The 23,718-nt window shown below is 47.2% G+C and overlaps 1 protein-coding gene across 4 annotated transcripts in view; it reads right to left on the bottom strand.

Moving 5' to 3' along the window:
- MGAT5 (alpha-1,6-mannosylglycoprotein 6-beta-N-acetylglucosaminyltransferase) overlaps nt 1–19,634 on the bottom strand; it is a 345,976-nt gene extending 326,342 nt beyond the window's left edge. For 2 of the 4 annotated variants that reach the window (XM_077861486.1, XM_077861488.1), the window contains exon 1: nt 19,517–19,634. The gene's annotated coding sequence lies outside the window, so the exon portion shown is untranslated. The remainder of the gene's footprint in view (nt 1–19,516) is intronic. The other 2 variants (XM_077861487.1, XM_077861489.1) reach the window with 1 other exon arrangement.
- Nucleotides 19,635–23,718: the final 4,084 nt, after the last annotated feature.

Genomic DNA, 23,718 nt, shown 5'->3' with positions numbered 1-23,718 from the left:
CAGGCTTTTATGAAGAATAAGTAAAAGTGCCCAAAGTGCTCATACCTGTGTCAGACAAACCGGGAAGGCTCAAAAAAAAAAAAAAAAAAAAAAAAAGTTATCACTACAGTGAGGATTATCCACGTGCTAAAACTCATGTTCTGCTCCAGCAGGACCAAGCCTCTCTAGATATTCCCACAGGGTTTCCTTTGGGCTCAGCTTCCAGGGCTCAGCTCTCCCCAGGTAACCAGTGTTTCCGGGGGATATGACCCATGCTCTTGGCTTTAACCACCACCTGGTGTGGGCAATGCCCAAACCCACACTGACCGCCGTCCTCAGCCTCCCAGACTCAGGCCAGCTTTGCACTACTGTGGAAGTACCTGAACAGTCCAGCCACAGCCCAAGGATGCCTTGCATGCAACATGTCCAAAGTGAAGGGTCACCCCCCCCCCCACCCCCCATCTGGCCTCCCTTCCCCCACCTCCACTTCAAGTTCCCATGATCTCTTACTGGGACCACTGTCTTAGATCCTCCCCTGCCCCAATTTCATCCCTGTTCCTGCCACTCTTCACACAGCAGCCAGAACACCCCATCTGAAATCCAAAGTAGATGGGGTGAGTGTCCCAAAAGGCCACAGTGGGAACTCCAGCCGTTGTCCAGGAGATGGAGGGAACAAAGACCACTGGAAGGAGCCGGATAGGAAAGAAGGCAAAAAGGATCAAAACTCCCCATCTGCACCTGAGCCAAAGAAACCTGAAGAAAATCCAGCTTCCAAGTTCAGTTCTGCAAGCAAGTATGCTGCTCTCTCCATTGATGGTGAAGATGAGAACGAGGGAGATTACACCGAATAGACCTCTGCATCCTGTGCTTTCTCCTAGTCTCTCCACCCTGGAACATGCGAGAGCAAATCAAACCTCTATCCAGACAAGACAATAAAACTCACCATCTCCTGGAAAAAAAAAAAAAAATGTTGCCCATGTCATACCCTTGCTCAAACCTTCATAGGAGCTCTCCACAGTTCTCAGGAGCAAGCCCCATAGCCTTCCAGGACAGATTTCCTGACCTGGCCCCATCTCCAACAGCCCCTACCCTGCCCTCTGTGCTCCGGAAATAGTTGACCTCTGAGGCAATGCTAGAGTTCTCCCACCTAACCTCTCTGCTTCACATGCCTTTCCCACCAGATTATCCCAAATTCTGCAAATCTTTCAAGGCTCAGCTCACGTATCATTGCCCAGAAGGAAATGTTCCCTGATACCCCAGATTAGACTAAGACCCTTCCTGCCTGACAGTGACCACTATTAGGTGCTTGTGGATTCGTCTTCTTTAGACTCCCTGAAGACCCTCTTTAGCTCATCTGTCCGTCCACCCACCCACCCATTTAACAAAAATGCCCCAGAGCCTGCACTGGGCCAGGCATTAGGAATACAGGTTAACAAAGTGAACATGGTTGCTACTTCCAAGTAGCTGACAGTCCAGCAAGGGAGACAACAAGAAGGTACAGCAGTCCCCCCTACACACACACACTGACACACACACACACACACACACACACGTGCATGCACATGCACAGGTGCAGCACAGTGTGGGCTCTAGAGCCAGGCTCCCTGGGTTCAAATGCTCATTACACTACTCATTAGCTTTACAACCTGGGACAAATTATTTCACCTCTCTGTACCTTCGTTTCTTAGTCTCTAAACCTAGGACAGTCATACCTACTTCACAAGGTTGTTGGGAGGATCAAAAGAGCTAATAGATACAAGTCAATGGGAAGCACCCACAACTCCCTGGCACATAATAAACACTTGTAAGACTCAGCTGTTCCTATTACTATTGGACCAGTGGGAGTGTTTATGACAGGTCCCATCCTAGACAAAGGGTCAGGTGCTGCATTCACCTCTGTATACCTATGCCTGAGATAGAAGTTCTCAGTAAACGTTTACTGAGCCCAACAAAGATCTGAGCATCAAAGACTTATAGAGCCAGATGGCACACGGAGCACATCTGACCCAAGTCGCCCACTTTTGCAGGAGAGGCGAGGGCTCACGAAGCTGGTTAGTGGCAGGGAAAGCATGAACCCCAGACCACTGACTTCCCAGCTGATGTTTCCTGCCCCACTCCAAGAAGACCCTTGTTACCCGAGTCAGCACAGCTGTTCTGCATCTTCCACGGTCTGCCCTTTTCCACAGCAGACACGCTGCTGCTTGCTACCTAGGCCACTGCATTTACCCCCCTGCTGCCCCTTCTCACGTTTCCCCTGTTTTCTTTTTCAGTCTTATGGCCTATGGTGCTTATGGTCTGGATATTCAAAAGACTATCCGGACATGGTTGCATTCTTTAGGGAGCAGCTTAGACAAATCACAGGAGCAGGTCTCTCTCCTGGTCCCACTGGTTATTCCTGATAATTTCATTTTGCTGACTTGGTGACTGTCTTTTTGGGGTGTCCCAAGGTCCAGAAGGCAGAGCCCCCAGGCACGTAGGTGTAGAAGGCAGGCCACGTAACAGCTTGCAATTGAAAGTCCAATTCCAAATGTCCAACCAAACATGTAACTCTCACCCATCTGCCTGCGTGCTCTAAGTTTCCAGCAGTGCCTTTGAGTGGCACATCAGTCTTTGGCACTGCTGACTTGATGATGAATGGCAATCCAACAGGACTTTTTCAGAGGCTGTGGTGTTCACAGAACTGCTCTGTTAGGAAACTTTTGCTTTCACACCTCAACGGGCCTAGAAGTCAGCAAGAGAACATGACACCGGGAACAAATAAATCCTGGAGAGCTATGTGATGTTCTTTATTACTTTTCATGGTTGGGCTGTAATATCAGTTATAAGTACCTTGAGCTTCATTTATCTTCATGTCTGCACCTCTGCTGAGTGTGTTCACACGTGTGTCTGAGGCTCACGGAGGCACAGAGGCTCCTCAACAAGCCAGAGTGTCCAATGCTGCCAGTGGTATCTATTCAGGTGCTGGGATTTCATTTTAACATCTCACAGTAATGATTACACCACACAAATCTGCCTTGATAATAAGAATTGCAGATAGAGTACTAAAAACAGGAGTAGTAAATTTCATCTACACACCTTACTATAGAAGAATCTACTATATCACTCTGTATCATACCAGCTACTGGCTATGAAGATGTTTGCCCTGGATATGAGATTTTATGAGTCTCACTTTATCTTTCTTGTAAATGCTAAAGCAGGCCCATTCTTTTAAACGAAAAATGGAAAACCACTTTTTAGGAAGAGAAAAGCCATCTGCCTTCCCCAAAAAAACCCTTTTTACATCTTTATATGAAAGAACATCCCTCCTAGACATTTCTCTTGCCAAAGGGAACTTTTACCTAGCCTCAGAGGCATTTCTCCTTGGCTCCATACCTACGGCAGAACTCAGCTTCAGAAGGTTATTCAGCGTGTGCCTTACCAATTCATCTGTGAATGAGATAGTGTGATCTAATACATCTGATGGAGGATAAGCAGGCTTTGGAACCAGGGACCTGAATTATACCCCCAATCTGCACCCTATTAGCAAGGGAACCATACGTACCATTGATGCCTATTATCACAGCATAATCATTACCAGCATCCCCTTTTATTCTCAAGTGTTCAAGTTTGGGTGATAAAATTGTATGGGCACCTTATGATTATGTGAGTCACCACAGATAAGAAAGTTAACTTTGCCAAATCTCAGTTTCATATGTGTTCAATGAAAATAAGGGAATCTAATTTACAGGGCTATCATCAGCATGAAATTAGACAATGGGCCCCAGGCTTGGTTCCCAGAAGTGCCCTGTATTCCCCTGAACATCAGCTACATGCTCAAAAGGTCCACTTTTGGGGAAAAAAGCATTACTCTGCAGGTGAGGTCCTCACCTTTCAATTGTCAGTTGGAGGACAGCACTTGTATTTCCCACTTTCCATTGTGATAAGGTCTCTAAAATGGGAACGGGATCTGTTTCTAGCAGCTGCACAATTAACTCTGTTATTTGTTGTCCACCCAACCAGGAGATGAATCACTCACGGATATTTAAATGCTTATCCTCCAGATTTTCTGCACATTGTTTACTCCCTCCACAAAGGTAGGATTAAGATCAAAATTCATTCCACACCAAACCTCTATGAAAAACAGACCAAGGGACTCCTGGATGGCTCAGCGGTTGAGCATCTGGTCTTCGGCCCAGGGCGTGATCCCAGGGTCTGGGGTCTCCTCCCTGCAAGGAGCCTGCATCTCCCTCTGCCTGTGTCTCTGCCTCTCTCTCTCTCTCTCTCTCTCTCTGTGTGTCTCATGAATAAATAAAATCTTAAAAAAAAAAAAAAAAAGACCAAGAAAAGGTGGCTCAAAATAGAGGAGAGAGGGAAGAGTCTCCAAACTGAGCAAATTCACCAACCCTCAGCCAATGAAGTTGGTGAATTTCTTGCTTTCTCAAGTTTTTTCCCCAAAATACACCCGGCCTTATGGATCCAATGATAGGACACTTCCTTGCTAAAAAGGATCTGAGGTATCTCACTTTGAAAATCAGGCCAAGTGATGGAGGGTACAATGCAAAGTGAAGAAAGTCAGAGAAAGACAAATACCACATGATTTCATTTATATGTGGAATTTAAGAAACAAACAAGGAAAAAAAAAAGAGATGAACCAAAAAAACAGACTTTTTAAAAAATTTTATTTATTTATTCATGAGAGACACAGAAAGAGAGACAGGGAGAGGGAGAAGCAGGCTCCATGCAGGGAGCCTGACGTGGGACTCGATCCTGAGTCTCCAGGATCAGGCCCCGAGCTGAAGGCAGACGCTAAACCGCTGGGCCACCCGGGTTGCCCAAAAAAACAGACTCTTAACTCTAGAGAACACATTCATGGTTACCAGAGGGGAGGTGGGTGAGGGCTGGGTGAAAAGAGGTGATGGGGATTAAAGAGTAAACTTCTAGTGGTGAGCACTGAATAATGGACAGAATTGTTCGATCACTATACTGTACACCTGAAACTAATAGAATGCTGCATGTTAATTACATTGGAATTAAGATAAAATCATAATAAACAGGCTATACATAGAAAAAAAACATACTTAAAACTTAAAAAAAAAGAAGTAGGCCAAGTGGTACCCACAATCTGGCACATAAATCTCTAAGGACAGTAGGTAGCTCACGATCAACAGAATCTTGCTGTTCCCTTTTACAAAGACAGAGATGCTGTCATTTCAGTAATAAGCTTATTAAATACATGTATGTTTTCTTTAGTCTGACATGAGCTGTAACAATATCACATAATGGGGCTGCTCCTACTTCCTGACGGGGGGGTGGGGGGTGGCTTTTACTCATTGAGAAATTTGATCAATAACTAAACCCATGTAAAAATAGGGGTTAAAAATGTGAAACTACACAATTCTAATCTTCAGCATATTTTTTGAAACAAAGCATAAAAAATATTCCCATTATTATTTAATATGGCTGTCCAAGATACTAATGTTGAATGTGTGAAGAACCCTCCCTGTGCTCAACTTCTAAAAAATTAGAGAAGAAATGTTCAGCATTTTCATGCTCTAAATATAGATTTAGAAGCTGTGAGAGGAAAAAGATGCACATGGCAGCACAATGACTCCATGTCTGGAGGACAGCAAGGAACAGCGCAGTGTGGGCTCTTCTGTGGCAAAGTCATTTCCTATTAGGAGAAGTTTCCAGAAAGAGAAAAAAGTCGAGGTCCTTCCCAGGAATCCAGTCATAGCTGCAGCACAGCACCCTTTAGGCTGGACTCATTGGGTGGCAAGGTGGCAACCAGACACCTACAGAGCTGTCTACCTCCACCCAAACGCTAACTTCTAGGAAATGCCCTTCCCCCACAAGCCAGATGGTAACAGAACACCCCTGGTAGCCATTTGTGCAACATATTTCTCAAGCAATGGGGTATTTTTTAGAGTTGGTTGTGATTATGCAACTCTGAAGCATACAAAGAGGAAAACAGAAGTTGGTATGTATATAGGGAATAGTCTTGCGGAATGTCCGTGGTTTTTCTCCACTTGAAAAACTGAACCAGAAATCACACTTCTGTTTAGGATTCAGATAATCAGTATGTTTTGGCTTTAAATGCATCATGTACCTTGTACTGATCAATACAGCCTTGCCGGAGGAATGTTCTGACAAACTTGCCTCCTCATGTCTGATAAAAGAATGAGCCGAGGGTGAATCAAGCTCAATTCTTTGACCAGTTCCGGTCTGAGAAGAAAATAAGCCAATTGGGGATAAACCCACACCCCTTCCACACCCGGATCTGGCAGTTTTGGGGAAAGGCCGGGTTACAAAGAGGTTAACTCTCAACAAACAGAAGAGACAGGGGAGAGCTGGGGTGTGCAGCACTCAATGCTGTGATTTCTGTACCGCCAACCCCTCGGCAGACTGGGGAGGACCATAGACCCCTTCCTGTGATTTTTCAAATACATAAAATGAAATACATAGGATTATGGAGAAAGTTAGTTATATTTAAGCACAGTTACCAAATTATCTTTTAAATTGTGATATAACAACACATATGCTTGTTTATTAATGTGTGAAATAACACTATCTAGCAGCAGGTGTAATCACCACCACCATTTTAAAGTATTGATATTTCAAGATATCTGTCAGACATCTATAATGTGATATGAAAATATTGGATTTCTACTGGTGAAATAGTCACAGACAATACTAATATTAATGTGACTTTTGGCCAACATTCAAAAGATAAGAATTGCTCAACACTGCTAAGGTTAGTGAAAATCAAGGTGTAGAATTTCCCGTGTAAGCTCACAGCTTGAGCTTGAAGCCTGACGGCGCGGTCTGCAGCAGTTTATATGAAACTCATGTGATAATCTGATTTCATTCTCTACTCCTATGGCTCTTCCATGGGAGAGAATGATGAGGAGGCCCACAACCGAGCCCTGGATCGGCAGGGGAGGGTGGGCAGCATGCACCATGGAGAGTCCACCATCCACAGGGAGGAGCTGGATGGGGCCAACACGTCTATTCCTTTTTTCACAGTCGGCTGCACAAAATGCATGAAACAGTTTTCTTATTTTCTAAATGGTCAGTGTTAAGAGTATTTAATTCAGTTGGATCATTAGGCTAGAAGAAAAAATAACTTTACAAAATCACTTCTCCTAATGCAGTGTTCTAACCTCTATCAGCCCTGAAGCTCCCAGCTTATAGCAAACGTCTAATACCCTTCTATTCCCTCAAATCAACTTCTTAGATAACCCCCCTAAACACAATTTCAAACATATCTACTTGTTGCCCTAAGAATAATATAAATGAGAATAAAAGGAAAATAATCCTAAACCTAACAGGTATTTCAATATGCAAATAGTTGGGTAAGACCAATCTAGGACTCATAATGGGGTTATTAGTTGCTTGTGTTCTGGTGTAAACATCAGAAAATGGGTCGGCTACAAATGAGGACTGAACCTGGTGACGTGGTGATGCCAGGGGTGGTGTGATCTTCCAAAATGGCAAACATCTCTTGGTACATTTCCCGATGAAACAAAGCACAATCTTTCTTCGTCAGCTGAGAAAGTCAATGCTTACCTAAAACATAAAAAATGTTCTTTGTACATGTAAGGCAGGGCCTCTAGGTTCAGGCAGTAAACAGGTTTTGTTGTCTGTGATTACCTCCAAGTGGGGCATGGGATACATTTCAGAGGGTAAGGCTGCTCTAGGGGCGCCTCAGTGGCTCAGATCATGATCCCAGGGTCCTGGAATGAAGCCCCAAGTTGGGCTCCCTGCTCAGCAGAGCGTCTGCTTCTCCCTTTCCACCTGCCCCATCCCCTGCTCATGCTCATGCATAGTGCTCTCGCTCTCTCTCCCTAATAAATAAAGTCTTAAAAAACAAAACTATTCTACCCGCCACAGATGGGTAGCATCCCTATTCTCAATCATTAACAACCAAAACTTCCCCACAGATTTCTAAAAAAAAAAAAAAAAAAAGAACCCATAAAACTCCCTGGAGCTAGCCAAAATCCAAAACGCAATTCCTAGCTATGCCCACCTCTGGGTCAGGTCAAGCTGGGCCACTGAGGAGATACTCCCCAGGAAACTGGAATTGGTGTTACAAGAAAGATTAGTCTTCCTGGAAGACTTCCCCAGTAGCTAGAGTTATCCAGGGTCCTGCCCTTGGGAAAAAAAAAAAAAAAAAGGCACAAGACATGGGTAGTAGAATTAACCAACCCAGCAGAGGATTCAGAGAGGAAGGAAAGGCGGTTCCTGGAGTTCCCAGAGCCTTGAGGGCCCACGCTGCTGGAGGCTCCGGGCTCCTGCTCCTGGGGCCCTAATGTGAATTCTCCACTTTTACTGAAGCAAGCTCCATCAGGTTTCTGTTGCTAGCACTCAGAACAGTCCATCCACCTGCCTGAACTAAGGGGATGCAGCTAAGATCAAAAATACTCAGGGGGCGCCTGGGTGGCTCCGTCCGTTAAGCATCTGCCTTCAGCACAGGTCAGGATCTAGGGTCCTGGGATCAGCCCTGCGTTGGGCTCCCTGCTCAGTGGGAAGCCTGCTTCTTTCTCCCTCTCCCTCTGCTGCTCCCTCTACTTCTACGCTTTCTCTCTCTCTCCTTCTCTCTCTCTCTCTTTCTCTCAGATAAATAAAACCTTAAAAAATAATCAGAAGAATCTATTCTAGCGTCAAAGAAGCTACCTTATTTAGGGGTCATTTCTCAGATTTTACCTAATCTCTGGGCTATAGTTGAAGCTCATTTATTTTGGTTTCTTTCTCACTCCCAATAAATAAATGAGTCAGTGACCATTCTTTACCTGGTATTACAGATTCTAGAAAGATATATCCAGGTCATTCTGAAGCCTTTTCTGCCTCAGCTCCTTTCCATCAATCTCATTAGCCAAACAACATAAATAACATCATCGTCCTTCCTTGACAGGCTTGGAAAATTTAGGTGTCAGAAAAATTTGGCCTTTAAGGGCCTAACTGGGATCTGAATGAAAAAAATAATGTTTTCCAAAGTCTTTCCAGCCCCCCAAAGTCTATGATTTAATGTGTTTAAATTTTCTTATGTTTGGAAAGAATACCACCCTAATTCAGAAATGCAGTAATAAAGACCAACTGCCAGAAAGGTGTGGTGAAAAGAAGCTACCTCTGTTTCCCTACCACTTGCACTAATGGACTCCATTATAACACAAAAAAGGCACTGCTGCAATCTAATGAATAAATAACTAGCCCTTGAATGGAATCTGTGTCCATTTTAATTCCAGCTAGTTTCCACAAGAAAGCCTCATTTAAATTTGAAAGGGGGGGGTAGATAATATTACTTAAAATGAAACATTTTAGAAATGCTTGGAAAGTGTCCTATGTAAGACAGGTAGGATGTTAAATCGCAAAAACGTTAATTGTTGAATCTAAGTAAATAGAACAGAGAGTCTGAGTAGGACACGGGAAAGGGGTAGTTTTCACATGTGACAGCTTTGTTTAGTGTAATTTCCAGAAGACTATCATGAGACCTAAAGACAGTGTCATCCAAATGGAGGGTCGCAACTAAGTGATAGGTTATGGAATCAGTTCAGTACAGCAGTCAGAAAACTTTTTCTTCAAAAGCCAGGTGTGAACACTTTAGCCTTTGCAGGCCTAAACTACCCAACTCTGCCATGGGAGCTTAAAAGCAGCCATAAGCAATCCATGAACAAACAGGAGTGGCTGGTTCTAATAAAACTTTATGAAATAAGCAGCAGGCCATAGTGCTGACTCCTGACCAGCATTTTTTAAGTCAATGAAACAGAAGGGAAAGCATCTGAGGGCATCAGAGGCAGAGGGGTAGACCCTGTGTCTTGAAACTCTTGCCATTATATACATTTATATGTGAGTTAAAGAGTTAATATGTATTTCTTGCTGTACCTTGGGGTCAAAGCCATGGTGCTAGAAGTAACAAATAGTTTGAGGAGAAAAAGCAAGTCTGCTTTGGACTTAAACTGATAAGAATTTAAAAGACATTCATATTTAAAAAAAAAAAGAAAAGAAAGAAAAAAGGGTACAATGGGCAAATTCTTGAGCTTACAGTATAACCTTAAAAGAGTACTTTAAAATGCATTAAATTCTTTTTTTAAGATTTTATTTATTTACTTGAGAGAGCACACAAGAGAAAGAAGGAGGCGGAGCCCAATGCAGGGCTCCATCCCAGGATTCTGGGATCATGACCTGATATGAAGGAAGACACTCAACAGACTGAGCTACCCCAGGTGCCCCAAAATGCATTAAATTTTTAAAGAGAATATGAACTAGTTACATGAGCAGTCCAAAATGATCTCAAAAGGACACTAAAAATACTTATTATGCTATTCAAACACCTGATATGAGGTGTGTAACAGTTAGTAGTCGCCACGTAACAAACCTCCCCAGGACTCAGTGGCTTAAAACAACAATCATCAATTGTTTCTACAACTCCATAGGTTTGCTGGGTGGTTCTGATGATCTAGGACAGGCTTAACTGATCTTGGCAAGACACGCTCAGGAGACTTGCACACCCAAGAGTTCAGCAGGAGGCTGGCTGGTCTAGGGTGGCCTCAGCTGACACAACTTGGCTCATCCCCATGTGTCTCTCAGAGCTCTCCATTAGGCTAGCCTGGGCGCATTCTCATGGCAGTGGCAGGGATCTGAGACAGCAAGCCCAGCTGTGCAAAAGGCAACTGGAAACACACAGCCTCTCTTAAACTCTGTTTACGGGAATTTGCTAATATCCCACTAGCCAAAGTGTCACACGGGCCAATCCCAGCGGTGGGGGAGGTGACAGAGGGAGACTACAAAGTTATAAGGCAAAAAGTGTAGATGCAGGGAGGCCATTAATTGCGGCCATTAGTGCAATCAGTTTACTACAGGCCACAGTTATTGTTTGTCATCACCTTGGCAGAAGCAGAGAGATTTGACATTATTTTACATTTCCCCATTACCATTTCTCATTTTGTTTTTCCATTATCACATCTGAGGCAGAAAGTGAAAAGAAACCAGGCTTTGGCATCAGTGAGATCCACTCTTATATCCTGTCTCTGGCACTTCTGGCTTCACGACCCTGGGCAAGTTCCCTCTGCACCTCGGTTTCCTTACTGCAGGAGGTCCGCTGAGGACTGCATCAGGCCGAACACGTAAACGTGCACAGCTCAATGTCCCACCACAGCAGGACTCAAATCCTAAATACCATTTTGCAAACAGTTCATTTTAATATATTCAAAAACGATGAGGGCCAGGCCAACGTCCTATATGACACTAAAGCTCCAAGACAGTAAGGTAGAGTTCTACATAAAGAATAAAGAAACATTTCTTTCCAAAGAGTTTTGAGCAAAGAAAAATGGCCCCAGTGATGTTCATGTCCTAATCCCTGGAACCTGTGAATACGTTACCTTACAGGATACACAGGATTACATTAAGGACCTTGAGATGAGGAGATCATCCTGGATTATCCGGGTGGGCCCAATCTGATCACATAGATCCTTGATATCAGAGAACCTTTCTCAGCTGCAGTCAGGGGGCCAGGTTGATGGCAGAGGGACAAGAACTCAGCTCAGCATTACCAGTTTGGACGGTGGAAGAAGGGGCACACTCTTAGGAATGTGGGCCGTCTCTAGAAGCTGAAAAAGGCATGGAATCGGATTCTTCCCTAGAGCTTCCAGAAGGAGTGGACATTTGATCTTAGCCAGAGTGGCCTGTGTTACATCTCTGACCCACAGAATTATAAAACAATAAATATGTATTGCTTTAAGCCACTAAATTTATGGTTATTTGTCACAGCAGTAACAGGAGTATATAATCTTGCAATCTTTATTTGAAGGCTGAGAAGAAGCAAACAGGAAAGTCTCTCTGGAAGCCACTGGAGTGGGAGAAAGAAACTAAAACTCGGAGAACACTACGAGGCATGGCATCCAAAATGGAAAGCTGCATCTGATTCTGGGTTATAGGGGCAATTAGAGAAAAGGCATTATGATAGAATAAGCAACTCATCATGGAAAACACTTTATGCAGTCTTAGGAAAGTGCAATAAAATTACATCCATACAATCTTCAAAGACGTCTGTAGCTAGAACTCTGACAAGCATGTGCTACAGAAAAGCCATATTAACAAAATCTTTCCACATAAACTTTCTAGAGACTTCTTTTAACTGATGGCTACACCAGATCTGCAGCTCTAATTGGCTCACTCCCACTTCCTTTTGTAGATAATATGACAACAAGGCAATATGGCCTAGTGGTATATAGACACAGACACAGACACAGACAGACACACACACACACACACACACACACACACACCCCATTTCACACAGAGTCCCAACTTGTTGGGTTCATAAGCCCATGAATCATGCTCTCAGTAAGGGAGAAAAAGATATCTATACAAAGTCCACTGATTAATTTAAATGACAGAACCATAAACAAGCACAACCAAACAGGCCCTCACAACTAGAAAAATACTTAAGCACATGAAGGGCAGATTAAAGAAAGCAGAGTTAGATAAGCAGGCTGAACTCAGCCAAGAAGGCACACTAGAAGAATCCCACAGATGTAGGAGAAGCTAAGAGATGCCTCATTTGACACATGAGGAACCGGAATCCTAGAACATTGAATTGGCCTGCGTGAAGACAGCCAGCTATGTGCAGAGGCCAGCCTGCCAGGGTGGGACTTTACCCATGATGCCCTTGCTGTACCGCTGATCGTGTGACTGGCCATGTGCACAGGCTCTGTGCCAGGCGATGGAGCTTCCACATGCTTTCTAGAGCTCTACACTCCTTTCTGAGAAGTCCCTCGGGTCAGATGTATTGGGTTTTTTTTTTTTTTTTTTACTGACCTAGGAAAAAACTGGGCCTTTCTGAAGTTTATTGGACATCAGAAAAGCAAATACAGGAAGGGGGGGAAAAAGCATAAGGAATGGTGAATCTACAGAAGAACAATGATTAACATTCAGCCACGAGAGAATTACATCTGTTATGTCCTAAATAATGGATGATGAATGATCACCCACATAACGTCACCTCTGGAGACCCTCCCTCTCCAAATCCCCACTTAGTGCTGCCTCTAACCCCGGTGGCTCTGAAAAATTACAGGAGATGGGGGTGAGGTTGATCCCACAGAAGCACATTAGAAAAACACTAAGAAACGTGCTGAAGGAACGCAGGAACATCATACTTAGCATGAGGCAGAGACAGTGCTCTCCCAAACAAGATGCGTAAGAGAAAGAGTCGGTCATTTAGAAAACTCATTGGCATGAGCGCTAGTAAATAAAAAAAAATCGGAATTGAAAATAACAGATGGTTAAGGAAGAAAAAAAAAAAAGCAGCTGCAAGGAGATTGATATCAAACTCCCTGTTCTTTCGACGAAGTTGTTTCGCAGGGAAGCGGTCACAAAGGTGTGTACACAGACCGTGGCCCAGTTCGTGGCAGGGTAAATCCGCGACCACATTCCCCGGGCACCGGGCCACGGCACCACGCTACTCCGGGGCCTGGTCATCTTCTGCTCTCAGGATCTCCACTCCCCAAAGGAAGACACAGCTTCACAAGGGGAAGCGGGTTATTTTTAGGCTGAGAAGGACCAAGGCTTTTTACTTCTAAATATACAAGAATAAACATCCCTAAAGAATCGTGATAATAAAGGGTTGGTTCTTCTTAGGTAAGCATTTCAACTGTCTGCCGAAGGGAGCCTACCAGCAAAAGCAAAAACAACTTGAGCTTCTCCTCAATCTTTTTTTATTCAGTAAGGGAATCTTCTTTCTTTATTCCACACCTCCTTCGCCATATGTAGAGGATTATACAACGTTAGGACTGAACAGAACTTTGGAGCTCATTCAATCCCCTCTTACTTTTCAACATAAGAACTGAGGCCCAACGTGGTCACATGGGCTGAATTAATGTGTTCTTCGTTCGCATACTGCCTCCCAACTGAACTGAACTCTTCGGTGTGGGCCCTCACTAGGACCAGACTTTAAACTCTGTGAGCAGCGAGGGGCTGTTAACCAGAAATGTTCAGAATCAGGAACAGGCAGGCGCCCTAGGAGGCCTGATACCATCCTGGTCATGGGTAAGGAATAAAATAAAAGGAAATGGTGCTTGCTGTAACACCCAGCTGGAAGATCCCACGGAGCCTGGTGATCCCCGTGGTCAGAGGAGTATCTTCTGCAATCTTTCCAGGATCCCACAGACACTGGGGATGTGGGGACTTGATGTGGGGATTGTCACTGTGGGGATGTCCTCACTGGCCCTTTATTGGAACTGTGAAGAAATAGCCCCGAGGCCTCCGCCAGGTCACCCCTTACTGACCCCACGCTCCTGTAGAGCGGAAATCGATGCTGAGCAAGGCCAGGAGCCTACACACACACACACACACACACATGCACACATACACACGCACCCACCCACACATGCACACTTACTGAAACAGAAAGACACAAAGAGAAAGAGAGAAAACTTAAGAGTGAAATGGAAAATCCAACCCAGACTGTATTCTTAAGATGTCAAATTTAAGGACATGAGGAAGGGGACACGTCACTTAAAGGCATTAACGTAGTCGCTCAGATTCTCCTGTTTGGGGATGGAGAAAAGAAGTGGATCCCCACCAGATTCTAAGGGGAGGTTGGATGCGAGCTCCCAGGCAGAGGAAGTTCTAGGAGGAGGAGGGAGAGATGCCAAATGACCAGCGCATTTGCTTCCTGAATCATGTCTCTAGACAAAGGAGACACAGAACTGTTATCATTTGTTATCGATTGTTCCTGTGGGACCAAGGGTCAGACCTGAAAATCCGGCTCCGTCACTGCTGCTCACTGATTGAAGAGACTTCAAGGAAGCCCTTCTCGCTCTCTGCACACCCAGGCCCTTGGCTAGAAAGAGAAGGAATCTGGAAGGATCTCCCTGAGCCACTTATCAACCCCTGAGTGGCTAAGGTGCCTCTTGGCTTTGGTTGGAAAGAAAGTGCTGGCTGCTTCAGGGTGAGCCTGCTAGCCTCCACTAAGCATAACCCAGCTAGTGTGGACTCTGGACCTAGACCACCTGGGTTCACATCCTCGCCCTGCCACTTGCTAGCTGTGGGTGACCACACAGTTTCACAACCTCGCAAACACCTCCGAGTCCCAAGATACAAACTGGTAATGACCAGTGTCCACCTTACCATGGTAGGGAATGGAAAAGTTAATAGGAAGGAAGCATTTGCAATCATGTCAATTATAGAAGGTAAATCTTTCCACCCCATCTCCATTGTCCTGCCCAGTTCTTGACATTCTCCACAAGGACACATAATATCTGTCACGATTGCCAACACAACACATTCCCATGGGTGGACGGAGCCGTGAAAGAGATCCAACATTTTTATAGTGGAAGACTGTTCTGTGTAGGATACTTATGAAAAGCATCTTACCAGCGTGACAGGACTTATAAGCTGTCTGTGCTCAGAACTACAACACTAAGGAGTGCAGCTGAGACAGGAGTGGGTGGGCGGCACACATTTCCTCCAGGGCCAGCCACAAAAAATCACAGAGGGATGCAAAAGAGAGGCTGTTATTCTAATCTAGGGGTAACCTTGAAGTGCTGGCTTTTTTTTTTTTTTTTTTAATAAATCAAATGCAAACACCAGTATCTAACTCGTACAAGTAGTGAAGTACTTGGATATACCCCACTCCTAAGTTCATGGGCAACAGTGTAGAGAAATACTCTTAGCCATCCCCTATAACCACCCCAACCGGGGCCAAGGTCCAGCAGGCCTCAATACAAACATGGCAGTGGGGGGTAGTGCAGTTCACAGAGAGAACTCCCCTAAAGCCAGCCAGGACAGCTTATCCCCCCTGCCTGTCTAGATTTCTCAGGCCGTACAAAAGGCCTTGACAGGAAGGCTCCTGTTCTCTTTCCAGAAGGTTATGTGTTCAGATAAGAGAGTGCTGGGATTTTGAAGTGATCCAGTGATCCTTCCAACCCCTCTCATGCACACATAGCTTTCCAGCTTTCCAGATGTGACAAAGCCGGGGAAACATGAATTTGACTGTAGCACTGAAAAAACAAACAAATAAAATAGCCCAAGTAGGCAAACAGAGCTCAAGTGCCCACGCTTCCAGCTGAGAGGACATGGTTAGAGTATCAAGGCTCCTGGGACCCACCTTGGCGACCTTCCAAGAGCTATTAGCTTGCATCAACACACTGAGAGAGAAGGTCAGATAAATTAAAAGTTCAAAAGGTAATTTTGAAGAAGGACATCTTTATCCTCAGCACCGGCACAGGGTATGGCTCGTGGTGGCTGCCAAACACTCAATGAACACACCCGCAGCTGGCAGAGAGGTCACATGGTGTTCAGACTTTTGATGTTGAAACAAGATGCCACATAGTATGGGAGAGGACTTAGATTAGAAACTTTAAGAAGGGTTGGGGAGATCTTTACTCAATTTCCAACACATCAAAAAGTACAACCATCTTCTGGTTATTAAGAGTGACTCTATGCCTCAAAGCACTTAGGAACTTTAAAGGCACACTAGTAAAACTTGCGCTGACAAGCACCAAATTTACTTGTGACCCAAACCTTTCAACCCTCCCCCACAAAGTATCCTCCCCCCAAATGTAAAATTATTTCTTCTCTTTTTTTTAAATACCTGGATTTTGGAACACATAGATCTTCTGTCAGCCAAAGCTATCTGTCAACCCTCCATCTGCCACAAGGACCCTTTTTCAAACTTTGGCATACACCACAACAAACCCCCGGGGCCAAAGCTCCTGACAGTATATGCTTTCCTGAGATTCACTATAACGATATCAACACAGAAATCCCCGCTGCCACCACCATCACCACCCCACCTTTCTAGAGCCACGAGGCCAAGACACACAAGAAGGAAGGAATAAAATGAGTCCCCGCCACTTTTTATATCTCTTGGGGAGGAACAGGGCAACTGGCTGTCTGGATGACCACTGTGTGAGAAAGGACATGAACTTCCCAATGCAAGTCTTATGATGACTGCTCTATGCGGTTTTCTGGACATCTCTGCAGGGTGCACCGGTCACAGTGTGTCTCCTGCCAAAATCAACCTGAGGGTGACCCTGCAATGACTTAGATCCCAAGCCACATGGAGCATTTGGAAAGGTAGTGTTAAAAGGATTGTGAGGAGCCACACTTCTCAGGGAAGGAGCCAAAGGCCTCCCCCAGGCTAGAATCATAGGGAGACTCTGGCATTTCCACGCTTTCGGAGGCCAGCTGGGCAGAAGGCTGCTTTAGTTATTTTTAAACTGAGAAAACTGAATGGGAAGGGAGAAAATTCGAATTCCTATGATCTCCTGAGGTCCTTTCCAGCTCCAAGATGCTACCCAAGAACATCACATATGCGCATACTTCTTTATAAAAACGTATATATACATACATACGTGTGAATATATGTATGTACTGTATCCACACTTCAAACACAAAGCACTTGAAATGGGCACTGCTGAGATCAAAAAGCCCATGAGCTACTCGGCAGCAGGGCTGGAGCGCACAGATGCCCCTGGCAGATCCGGGCAGTGGCCCCCAGCCCTCCTGCCACCCCAGTCCACCCTAACACCACCCTGCGGCAGCTGCCTGTGTCGATGCAAACCCCGCAAGGCCGCAAACCAAACCGGGACTGCAGACTCCCTTCGCCTAGTGACCCCGGCCCTAAGTGATCCAAACCCAGGCAAGCTGGAACAAAGGTGGAGCCTAGACCTTAAGTTCTGGCACCCAGCTCTGCCAGAGTCAGGTGTAGGCCCCGGAGCTCCCTTCTCCTTTCCTCCCAGCTCCTAAGAGGGGTAAAAAGGGGTCCTTCCCTCTGTCACTTTGTTTTTTCAGGACGCCTCCACTGGACTCTGGCTGCCCAGGCAGCAAGTTGGTAAGTGGAGAAAACTAAAAAGGCCTCTAGAAAACGGAGCTGCGCCCTAACCCCAACAGTGCCAAACAAAGTTAAGGCCGCTCATCTCAGCCCTGAACAATAACATAACAACAAAAAGGATTTGTAGGAAAGAAGAAGTGGGGAGGCGGTGGGTGTGTGTGTGTGTGTGTGTGTGTGCGTGTGTGTGAAAATTCACTTATCAAGACGGATCTGTGATGGGTTTGCCTGTCATGGAAAACTGCCTTTTGATTTCTTGAATCAAAAACGAGGTGGTTCTGATCCTGATCAAGGCTCAAGGTGCGGTGCGGGGGCCACAGCTGGCGGCGGCTGCGGGTGGAGCGGGGATGCTCTCAGAGTCTACACCAAGCAAGCCCCTCGGGCCTGACAACGGACACGGGGAGGTGGGGGGGCCCAACTCCCCACTGGCCTCTCTTCAGGACGGGATCCTTGGGGCTCCCACTCGAGTGTGAGCCGCTGTCATCCCACCCGGAGCCCACACAAGCCTCGGCTTTCCCTGCGCAACTTCGCGGCGCCCTAAGCACCCAGCCTCCCTAACCCGGCCGCCGAGCCGGGTGCCAACGGGTCTGGAGGACCTGCCTGGCCCCGGGCCTCGACCCCGCGTCTCGGGGAAGCGCCGGCCCCGCCCGGTTCCCCCGACTCCTCGCCGCTGCCCCCGACGCGGCCGGACCGCGCGCGCCCCTCCGCCCCCGCCCGCGCGGGAGCTGCGAGCCCGGCTTTGTGTGCGCCCGCGGGTGTGCGCGGCGTCCCCGGCGCCCCCCGCCCCCGGCGCCCCCCGCCCCCGGCAACCCCCGCCCCCGCGCCCCGCCCGGCCTCGGACCCGCCTCCCACCCGGCCTCGGACCCGGCCGCGGGGGCGGGGGGCGCCAGGGCACGCGGGGCAAGAGGGCGGGCGCCGCGCCCCCCCCGCACCCCCGCCTCCCCCGGCCCCCCGCGCCCCCCCGCGCCCCGCCGCCCCAACTCCGCACCCGCGGGCCGGGAGGGGCCTGGAGGGGTCGGGGGGCCGGGGGGGTCGGGGGGCCGGGGCGGCTCGCGACTCGGCAGGAAGTTCCCAGGGCCGCACTGAGCATGCTCTCGGGGAGGGCGCGCGGCTGTGGGCTCGGCTCCCCGCAGCCTCCCCGGCCCGCAGCCCCGGGGCCCCCGCGCGATCGCGGGCCCACGGCCGTCCCCGGGGGCGGGGGCCGCCGCGAGCCTCCCTGGTCCGCAGCCCCGAGCGCCGCCCGCCGCATCCCGCCTCTCCTGGGCCCGGGGCCAGCCTCCCGTCCTCTCCCTCCCGCCGGCCCGCGGCCGAGCCCGCCCTGCGCGCCCGGGGCGCGGGGACCCCAGCCCGGCCCGCCCGCAGCGCCTCCCCGCCGGGCCCCTCCGCGGCCGAGCGCCCCTCTCCCCCGCCGCTCGGCCCCCGCCCCCGCCCGCGCCAGCCGAGCCTCCTCCGGACGGTCCGGTGAAAAGCCCACACGCGAGCGCCCCCCCGGGCCTCGGGGGCCTGCGGTCCTCCCCGGGGGCGGCTGCCCCGGGCAGGTGGGCGTCAGGGCGCGCCCCCCGCGGCGCCCCGGGTCCCGCAGGGCGGCCGCAGCCCCGGCAGCCCCGGCCGCGCCGCCCCGGTGCAGGCGCCCCCGCCCCCGCCCGCGCCCCCCGCCCGCGGTCCCCTCCGCGCGCATCTCCCCGCGGGGATGGCGAGCCCGACGCGGTCGCCCCGACCCGCGGCTCTCACCTCCTGGTTGCACAGCGGCCGCCGCAGCAGGAGCGCCCGCCGGCCGCCCACCCCGCGGGGCCCGGGACGCGGCGGGGCACGGGCTCGGGCTCGGGCGCCCGGAGCCTGCGGCGCGGCTACCTGGGCTGGATCGCGCCCCGGGGCCGCCGCCGCCGCCGCGGGAGCCGCAGGGCCGCCGCCGAGCGGGCCGCGGCAGGGACGGTCTGCAAACTCCCAGCCCTGGCGGGGCCGCGCACGTCCGCCCGCTCCGGCCCGGACGCGGCGGCGACGCTCCGCGGGCTCGGCGGGGCCGGGGGCGGGGGGCGCGGGGGGGCCTGCCCGCAATTTCTTCCGACGCCCCCGAGCCCAACGTCCCCAACTTCTTCTCCCCGCTGCCGGGCTCGCGGCTCTGGGAGGCCGGGATTCTGGCCGGGGACGCTCGGCAAACTCCCCGCCCTCCCAGGCGCAGCGCTCAGCCAATTCGGAACGCCCCAGCCTCAGGGGCCGTCTGCAAAGTCTCAACCCCGTCGGAGAGGACTTCCAGCAACCTTTCAATTCCGCAGCCCGGGGGGAGACAGCAGCAAGGGAGACAGGTTAATCGCGGCCATAAATAATATTCCAGCTAGGTCGGGGGGGTGTGGGGGGCGTGCCAGTGCTCATACGACGAAGCATCCTCCAGAGGGGTGCAGTCCAGGGGCCTCGAAGCACGGGGGGGGGGGGGGGCTTCTAGCCATGAGGCCCAGTGAGGCAAGACTGGGGTTTCACCCTTTTACAGATGCGCGCATCTTTAATAAGTGCAGAGTTTCAGTTTCCTTCTTCAGAGAATGGATACATAGCCATGTGAGTCCGCCACTTAATTTTCGTGACCTTGGATGAGTCACTTAACCATATGAATTCAGCCTCTTTACGTTTGAGCCTCATGCATATGCTGCCCCAGGAGCCTCTTCTGAAGATGAAAAAAAAAAAAAAAAGCACATGTAAAGTACTTTAGGTATTCTTGGCATATAGTAGGCGCTCAATAAGTGAATTCCATTTCTCTTCCTTTTTCTTCCTCCCACCGCAGGCTTCTATGAACACTCTGAATGAGCTAGCTGAACACTGTACTATTATAAATTCAAAGTGAAATAAAACACATCCCATGCCCTGAAGGTACCACAAACATTGACTGACACGACATGTTAAATCCAACCAAGCCCCGGGAGAGACAGTGGTACAGGCACATCACTGAGCACTACAGATCATTAAGTAGGATCTGGAGTGGAGGGGGAGTGGCCTGCTAGATCACCTAAAAGTCAGGACGACAAGGTTCGTCACCCCAGCACCTTTTAGGCCCTGTAACCAGTCCTATATCAGATTCCTGTATGACAATTATGCTCAACTTCCCCTTCCCTTCCCTGTGGGATTTCTCCACCCCTATTTCACTCTCCTCCCTGGAGTCTTCTATCTTGAATTTAGATCACCCCACTCTGCAGCCCATGCTCCTCAACAGAGGTGCTTAAAAACTGAGGCTCATGGAATTTTTAGACCCTAGAATTGACTTAACCCAACTTTCTCCTTTTGTAAGTGAGCTCTCAGGGCCATCTAAGGGTTAGGGAGGTCTCCTGACTGCAGGATCTTAGTAGAACACACCTCATGGCCTCTCCTACATTGGGCTAGTTCTTGGCTCAAGGCGCATGAGGTCAGTCCTACCTTTAACTTTAAGCTCAAGGAAATGGCTCTAACATTTTTTTGACCAGATGAGCCCCCAAATTTTCAGCCACTTGGATCCTCAGCTGTCAGAAACTGTCCAGGTGATATTCGAGAGCCCCAAGGAAATCAGCATGGGCAGGATTATTCCTCTTAATAAGACCTTTTGGTGAAATCCCGGGGATGTTGGGAGGCACGCATTTTCCCCAGTCCCTTGTCAGAAAATAAGGTCTCACAGCTCTTAGGGCACCGGGAGGGAAATAGAAGAATAGTGACATCTGGCGGCCAAGACTTACTGTGCTTTGATTATGGATGGTACAGATCCTAACCCTAATAGATTTGCTTCAAAGCCAAGTTCCAGCGGGTGGTTAATAACTGTACCACCTGGTGCCTAGAGATTTCTGAAAGACATCGATCATTTAAACATCGCAGACCCACTGCTACAGAGAACATTACATATGGTTATTACTTCAGGATCTAGTTTAAAAATGTATGTGTATATAGAGAAAGTGTGTACATATATTCATATGTACACACATTATGTGTATTTATATGATACAAATATATTTATAGTATACATATTCTAGTTATTTGTATAAGTAATATACTTAAAATGCCTTTGAAGGAAATTAATACTATCTCAGTTGTTTTTCTTACAGAGTTAGGATTATAATTTACATTAATAATTCCTAAAGAACATTGCTTTTAGACATAAAGATGTTTACTAGGATGGAGTTGTATATTTCATCATGCCCTCTCAAGAGAGAATTCATTACAAACTTAGAGAAGAAGAAAATAACACTGTAGGACTTCAATAGTGAAAACCTTGGCTGTGGATGGTCAAGGTCATGCTTACTTGATGATTTTTAGCATTTCCACTACTTGTGAACAAGGGATGTTAGGTTAAAAAAGGGAAGATATTTGGATCACTTCACAACAATGCAACAGTGTCTTTTGGTATTGCTAAGTCTGTTCTACTTCTTCCCATATATTTGTTCCATGTAACATACTTCAGATAATTCCCCAATTACAAATGTAGAAAATACAACTCTGTCCACCCAAGCAAGTCCATTGTTTCTCAGCATCTCTTACTAAGCTCTATGTGAATTATACTGATTCTCGTAACAACCCATGGAGCATATTTACTATACTCATTTTACAGAAAAAGGCACCAAGTCTTGGAAAAGTTAAGTAATATGCCCATCAATAGGCACTATAGGTTAGGGCCAGAGTCAGGATTGAATCCAGTTTTCCCACCTCCAGAGCCCACAGTCTTTCCATTACACTATGCTGCCCATCCGCAGGAAACCAGGAAGACATGAAGATCAGGGCAGAAATCACTCTGAAAAGTACACTAAAAACTAAAAGAGATATTTAAGGTATTTAAATTAAAGATATTAAGGTATTTAAAAATAAGTTAAGATATTTAAATACAAACCACATTTCTTAACCTATTCAAATTGTATGAAAATTACAAGCAACAAAGTAACAATTGTGTGTGTACACTTTATAAGGCTGGGACCATGTGATTCAGTCTTGAAGCATGTCTCTGTAAAATACAAAATATGTATATATTGCATACTATATATATAGTACATATATAGTTACATATATATTATATATAGTATGTATATAGTTATATATAGTTATATATAGTTATATATATTATACATAGTATATATGGTTATATATATTTAGTATATATAGTTATATATATATTATATATAGTACATATATAGTTATATATTATATATATAGTTATATATAGTGTAGTTATTTTTATATATATATGTGTGTGTGTGTGTATATATATATATATATGTACACACATACATACATAGTTTTCCCTGCTGGGGACCTGAACTATCTTTAACAGCTTGGGAACTATGCAATGTAATTCCAGTGGAAGGTAAAGCCTCCAACAGTAAAGGTGGTTGATCAAATTTTTAGGATGGTACTGCTGGCAGTGGTACCAGTGACTGACTGTGATGTTGATGCTAGAAGGTAATATGTCTACATGGTGATAGAGGTGGCAGTGTCTTCACCTTACCAGGTTTATGACATGATGTGAGGAGTTGTTTCTAAATGCATGTGCCTCTGAGCCTGACTCTAAGCTTTCCTTTAGATAAATTACTTTTCTCCTTAAATCAAGTACAGTAGCTTTCTGTTGCTTATAGTTAAGTGGCCTAACACAAACATTAGAACCAACAGATGCAAACCATCAGGAAAACGGAAGGATGGGTTATCTGGCTTGAGTAGGGACTGAGGGTTGAAAATCCAATTGGTTTAAAGAGTTTTCATGCAGGCAGCTTATGGCATAGAGCAGCAAAGGAGTTTAATTTAATTAACACTGTGCTCACCTAGAACAAAGTACCCACTGAAATCAATTTTGGGGAAACCAAGTAGCAGCTGAGGAATATAAGGACTGCAGGAGTAAGGTGGTTTTGTTTGTCTTGTTTTATGGAGTTGGACAGCTTAAAGAAAGAGAATGATGAGCTGTAACTCCTAGCTTCTCGACGCTAATTCCTAAATTCTCA

The sequence above is a fragment of the Canis aureus genome, chromosome 20 (assembly GCF_053574225.1).
Source record: "Canis aureus isolate CA01 chromosome 20, VMU_Caureus_v.1.0, whole genome shotgun sequence".
Taxonomy (NCBI): Eukaryota; Metazoa; Chordata; class Mammalia; order Carnivora; family Canidae; genus Canis; species Canis aureus.
The sequence above is the reverse complement of the archived record's forward strand: the minus strand, read 5'-3'. Positions and strand labels throughout refer to the sequence as shown.